Raw genomic sequence first — 7,472 nt, 5'->3', positions numbered from 1 at the left:
AGAAATGAATTGGTTTACTTGCCTCTTTGGAAAATATGCAGTTAAAATTTATATTCTGGATGGAAACTTTGATATGATGTTCTAATAGGTATTTAATCATAGGAAACTTATTTAGACTCTTCCTTTGGTTCATGACATGTAAACTAGGCATGTAATAATAGTACATAATATTTTAAATATCAAAATAAAATTTAAAATATATGGTGTTAGGAGAAGATATGTTTAATTAGATTAGATTAATTAGATTACTATAATATTTACTAGATAGCTATTGACTGTATGTGTGAATATTAATGGTAGAAATACGAACACTAATACTAGATAGGATACTAATGATGAAAAACTGGTTATCCATAGGATTTGTTTTGAAGGAAGAATCAGATGTGAAGATGTGATAAAAGGTTAATAGTAAGGCTTATGAACAAAGGTTTGGCCTGAGAATCTGGAAAACAAAGTTTCAATTTGAGTTTTTTAATGTCATTTTAAAATTTAATTGTACGTAGGCGTTACAACTATGTAAGTAAGGTAGCAAGTACATTTCATGCCTAACTTGTTACCCCCTCCCTCATTTTTCTCCCACTTTCCCTCCCCCTCTCATCCCCCCAAGATAATTTCCAACATATTGTCTTGTGAGTATCACTGTTGCATTAGTTCCCCCTTTGTCCTTTGTCTCACCATTTTTCCTTTTTTCCCTTTCCCTTCCCTAATTCAGATAAACATCTATACAATACCCAGGATGCCAAAATCAAATACAGTGACAACATGGAATAAACAATAAGGGGAACCAAAAACACAAAAGAAGAAAGAAATCACACAGAACATTAAAAACAAAAACAACAAAGACTTTTGAGGAACCTCCATACTGCTTTCCAGTGTGGTTGAACAAGTTTTGACTCCCAACAACAATGCAGTAGGGTTCCCTTTGACAACATCCCTTCCAGCATCAGTTGTTATTAGAGTTCTCGATTCTAGCCATTCTAACTGGGGTGAGGTGGAATCTCAAGGTTGTTTTGATTTGCATTTCTTTTATGACTACAGAAGTTGAACATTTCTTCATGTGTCTCTTAGCCATTCTTGTTTCCTCTTCAGAGAAATCTCTAAGTCTCTAGCCAACTTATTAATGGGGTAGTTGTTTCTTTGAGGATTTGTTTTTTTGAGGGTCTAATTTTTTGAGTTCTAGGTACATTTTATTTTATTTTATTCATTTTTTTTATTGTGAAAATACTGTACAGAGGGGTTACAATTACATGGGCAAGATAATGAGACATTTCTTATCAAGCATTGTAGCCTCCTCCTTTGTTTCCCCTTCCCATCCCTTCCCATCCTCCCCCCACACACTCCCACCCCCCACCAAAGTTGTAAAGTTCGATTTCGACATAAGGACTTGTACATCTCATTGTTGCAATGGGTCCACCTGTATCCCTATTTAAACGATTTGTTTTTCCCCTTCCCCTCCACAAATTATACTGACATCAAATACAGTGAAAGCAGGGGTTATACTGTGGGCAAGGGACATACATAGCAACAAAGAAATAATCTTATAAATGTGTTAGAAACAATCGCTTGAAAGAAAAAAAACTAGGAGGCCCTTGTCTGTTGTATGGCTAGTGAAGATCTTCTCCCAATCCGTAGGCTTTCTATTGATCTTGCTAGCTACGTCCTTTGCCATGCAGAAGCTCTGCAAGCTAATGCACTCCCATTTGTCCAACCTTTCTTTGATTTGTTGTATTTCTGGGTCCTTATTAACAAAATTTCAGCCTTTGCCCTGGAAACGTAGAGTTTCTCCTATTCCTTCCTGCAATGTTTCAGGGCGTCTTCTTTTACCTAGAGGTCTTTGATCCATTTGGAGTTGATTCTGGTGCAGAGTGATATATTGGGATCTAGCTTTAGCTTTCTACGGGTGATTAACCAATTTTGCCAGCACCATTTTCTGAAGAGGCTGTCTTTCTTCCATCCTATTTTTTTTTGCCCACTTATCAAAGATTAGGTGACTATATGTTTGTGGGTTCATTTCTGGGTCTTCAGTGCTATTCCATTGGTCCTGAGGTCAATTTGTTTTTGTTTCCCGCCCCCACCCCATCAGTTGTGGGGCTTGAACTCTGGGCCTGGGCACTGTCCCTAAGCTCTTCAACTCAAGGCAAGAGCTCTACCACTTGAGCCACAGAACCATTTCTGGTTTTCTGGTGGTTAATTGGATTAGGAGTTTCATGGACTTTTCTGCCCAGGCTGGCTTTGAACCACGATCCTCAGATCTCAGCCTCCTGAGTAGCTAGGATTACAGGTATGAGCCACTGGAGCCCAGCTTCAATTTTATTTTTAAGAAGATTGTGACAGTATAATTGGGAAGGGAGAATAGAAGGCTTGGGAAGGGAGAATATAAAGCTTGTGAAGGCTCGGGAATTATCACCGTTAATTGTTATGACTGAGATAAATTTTGGCCAGTCATCTGGGGATCTTCAGATTACATGATTATAGAAAAAAACTGACAAGTAATATCAAATTAATATATTATCATTCAAGATGTAGCTATTAAAACCAAATTAAATTGTGAATACCTGGAAACCAAAATAATTATTCTTAAACTCTTTTGGGAATAAACTGAAATATCCAAGTTATTTCATCTAACCATTTTTACCATTCTTCTAATATCCTTCAATATTTGTAAAATAGATTTGGACATATGATGCAGAAGGCAGCATCCCTGTGGAATACTAGAGAGAACTTTGACAGCAAAGTCTAATGAAGTGTTCTTTTGAGCTTAATTGATAAGCATGTAGGTATCACTAACCCTCAAACTTAGATTTTAAATATCATGTTTGGATCACAGTTCATGGTGTTTCTTGAACAATTTAATCCCCTTTGGTCAATAATTTACAAATATTAAATTTTAAATTAATTTAAATTAAGTATATTATGATCCATTTTTAGGGTTTAAAAGCACATATGTAGCATGAATAATAAAAGTACTAGAAAGAAAATTTTTTCCATCAAAAGCAAAATTTTGGAAGTTTTGTTGAGTTTTAAAAACTGAATTAGTGTTCATTTCCCTAACATCAACTTATCTGACCTTTTCTGCTTGACTTACACATATACTAGTTATTGCAAATAAGGGAAACCATGGGACCCAAGTTTCTTTGGGCCTGCCTTACTTCACTTAATATAATTTTTTCCAAATCTTTCCATTTCCTAACAAATGGGGCAATGTCATTCTTTCTGATGGAGGCATAGAATTCCATTGTGTATAATTTGTGGAGGGGAAGGGAAAAAAACAAATCATTTAAATAGGGATACTGGTGGATCCATTGCAACAATGAGATGTACAAGTCCTTATGTGGAAAAAAGAACTTTACAACTTTGGTGGGGGGAAGGGGAGTGGGGAAAGGGACAAGGGGAGGATGGGAAGGGATGGGAAGGAGTAACAAAGGAGGAGTCTACAATGCTTGATACGAAATGTACTAATTATCTTGCCCATGTAATTGTAACCCTCTGTACAGTATTTTCACAATAAAAAAATAAAAAAAAATAAAACTGAATTAGTGTCTTAAGAGGAAATAAATCTTGTTTCATATAGACCAAATATAAATGATGTCTTTCCATAAATGCTAAAATGTTATCATGATTTATATTTCATCGGTGCAAATGTACATGATAGAAATATTAGAAAAGGAAAATGCTAAGGAAAGTTGTCAAGTAAGTCATAGTTTGAAGAGCATTGAGGAGTCAAAACCAAGTTTACAGTGACAATTTCCATCCAAAGATTTATTTTTGTGTTGCCTGTGGCTTGACTTATGTGCTCACTCTTCTAGAAATCAACAAGCATATGTACAATCCTGGAGCCAACCTCAGGCAGCTCAGTAGGCAAAATGATGCAGAGATTTTGGGTCAAGTCCAGAAAAGACCAATTGAAATGATTAAAGAGACAGTTGCATAATCATGAAGAAAGATCTTCAAAAATCATTTAGACCAGCCAAAAGCCCAAGAATAGGAACGAAACCACTAAATTTTCTATGTGACAGAAATTTCAGCCTCTTTATTCATTCTCATTCCTTGAAATACAAGAAGCAATCTCACCAAAGTTGAGTGACCAACAATAAAACAATTAGCCAATGAAAGAGAATAGTAGATCCTCTAATATTGTATCGAGATACATAGCTATGTTTCATGGGCCATGTATTAAAATACATAACAAAACTAGAGAAGAGAGAACTGGTATGAGAGAGTAAGACCTTTTAAAAATTAAATGCTAAATTCTAGCTGAATATTACACCTAGATATATCTAAAGATGTTTTTCCTTTCAAAATTTAAAGCACAGCATTATAGGACAAAGGAAAAATACATTTTAAATGATTTGGCAAAACCATATGAGAATCAGCTAAAAATATTTGTAAAGTATATGTATTTTCCAATGTTATCTGCACAATTTGTATCTTTTCAGATATATATAATGTATATTCAGATAAGAAAAAATAGATGGCACTTTTCATTTGCTGTAATGTTTATTTTTATATTTACATTGTGTGTGCACAATATTTTCTAGCTTCAGCTTCTGTTTGTGATATCCTTGTTTCTACATTAGGATTTTACTAGAAATATTAGAATAAATCAGTTATTATTTAATACATTTTTCATCCATACTTTACAAACAGATTAGATAAAATAATTTGACACAGTATGTTACATAAATTCTCTTAGGGTATATAACTGAATGACTATCCAATTTATAAACTTATGTATGTTTGTATTTGTAAGGTTATATATGGCCTGTGTATAAGTGTGTGTAACATGTGCGGGTCTTTGTACATTCATCCATGTACATATATAATTATGTATGTATGTGTATGTACTGTTTATATCTCTTCTGGTAATGAATTTTGTTTCAATTGCAGCAGAAATATGGTCAGATAAAAGAAATGTAAAAATGTTACATTGCAGCAGTAACAACATTAGACTATTTCCTGAAATAAACAGTGATTACATTTTATCAAAATTAATTCCATAAGAAATAATGGAAATCTACTTCCAGATTGATCCATTTTATATTTTTTATCCAATGTGATAATGAGAAAATAGCTGTAATTTAAATTCATCATACATAATTTTAAAAGTGTTTGGAATGACATTTAATCAGCAAAATGTGTAACATTTTTACAATAAAATAAAATTTAAAAAGAAGAAAGAAAACTCCAAAGAAATTTACAATGTATTATTAGGTAATATTTGACATAGTTTGTATAAACTTCCAGATTTTTACTAAAACTTCACAAAAAGTGTCACAGAGTTTATGTTATAAATTTCCTCAAATTGAGTATCAAATTATTTTAAATTATCATTTGATCCCTAAATTAAGCTATCAATCATTTTAAAACTAAACATTTTCCTTCACATTTATATTTGAAATTTAAAAAATCTTAAAATTATTTGCATTTAATTTTCAAAGCCTCAGAACCTGGAATATTCTTGTTACATTTATAGAATTTTTGACATTTATAAAAATATGCTATTTAACATATGAATTTTGAATGAAAACACAATGATTTTCTTTGTCAACCTGTGAGTTGCAAGGGGAAAAAAAAAGTTGCAAGGGTCACAAAGAATGTGTGACCTCTTCAAAATAAATATATGTAAATATATATATATATATATATATATATATGTTGTAGGTCATAGTCTGGATGTATATTTGGATTTATATTTTTTAAAATCCCTAGTTGTCATATTTTCCTATGTGATCAAAATTCACTACAATCTACTTAATGGTCAATACATTCCAAAATGGAAAGAATAGTATTCGGTCTAGTGTTAGTACTACTTTCAGCTTCAGATATGGTCATTATGGTAAGTGATGTCTTTATTTCTGGACTTTACTCATAATTACTTTTAGTCAAGCAATAAAAATTGTTCTAAATTGAACTGAAGGTTCCAGAAACAGTTCTTTTTCCAGTTCTGCAATCATTCTTCAGCAGATTGATACATTCCAGGTTTCTCAAATCTCTTGACACAGCTCTGTAAAGAACATAACGTATGGAATTCTAAGTCTATATTTAGATAGTCCTTTATTTTTCCAGGTGTAGATAAAAATTAAATGTGCCTAAAAGCTTAAATCAAACATTTTACTTTTCCCGTTGAAAATATAATTGACAAGCATTAATGGTTTATGACTAATCCTAGCTACTCAGGAGACTGAGATCTGAAGATCACGTTTCAAAGCCTCCTGGGGCAGAAAAATCCACAAGACTCTTACCTCCAATTAACCACTCAAGAGTTGAGTTCCACCAGGAAGTGGAGCTATGGCTCAAATGGTAGAGCAAAAGCCTTGAGCACAAACTCCAGGCCCTGAGTTCAAGCTCAAGATCAGTAATCACACACACACACACACACACACACACACACACACACACACACACACACACACACACACACACACACACGGATGGACCTACATTGATTATTGAACTTTTTACTCAATCTTATGTGCTGCACAAGGAATAAGAGCATAGAGACAAAACTATGCAAGAATTTTAAATTCTGCTGAATGAGAACCAGGTGAGAAAGCCTAGCCTTTTCCTATTTAACATTACAGCATTGCTGGGTAGAGAATAAAGCTAGTACCATCTCTGCTTTTTAACTGCTCATTACACAGATAATTTACACCCTTCATGATATTGTGCATGTACATATGTTTAAATAATGTAAGCTTAAATAATCCTTAAATAATTAAGGATTTATTGTAATATATTCAGAAAACACCCTAGTGACCTTACAGAAGTGAGTTTTGTGTCTTAGAGAGGCAGGAAGCTGGCAGCATCTCATACAAAAGTCAGCAGGCAAAATGTAGAGAGAAAATGCAAATACTTGTTTGTTTCCAGTGAATCTCCATAGAAATTATATTCTTTGAGCATTTGTAACCTGACCCATATTTAAATATTTATATTGTTTGGATAATTTCATAGCAATGTAAAATTTTAGGAAATATATAATTGTCAACTTACTATTTAAATAAGCCAACTTTTTGTCCTTATAGTTTGAGTGCTTTTGTAGCTAAATCAGGCAAAATTTAATTTAAAAATATGAAAAGATATTTATACTTACAGAGCAGCCACAGCTAAGGAGAATCTTGGTGAATATAGACAGATTAGAATTACTACTAAATAGCAAACTGATAATGATTTGGGTGAATTGATATTCATAACTAGCTAAAGCACTTCTAGCAGTTTCTGCTTCATCAAAGCAATGACAATGTTCCTATCTTAACTTTAACCCTCACATCTAGCATATCAGAAAATCATTAAGAAAATATTGCTCCAGTTAGTCATTAAAGATCACGCGATTAGTTCCAAATATTAAAACAACACGTACATTAATATCAGGAAGTATATTTTTAATAGAGGTGTACAATTAAATACATATATACTTTCTAGGAAAGCCATCAAAAGGAATGATTTTTTTCCTTTTCTCATCTCTTACTCTTTTT

Source organism: Dipodomys spectabilis, unplaced genomic scaffold, assembly GCF_019054845.1.
Source record: "Dipodomys spectabilis isolate Male_0828 unplaced genomic scaffold, ASM1905484v1 ptg000042l, whole genome shotgun sequence".
NCBI lineage: Eukaryota > Metazoa > Chordata > Mammalia > Rodentia > Heteromyidae > Dipodomys > Dipodomys spectabilis.
This window is presented reverse-complemented; position numbering follows the sequence as displayed.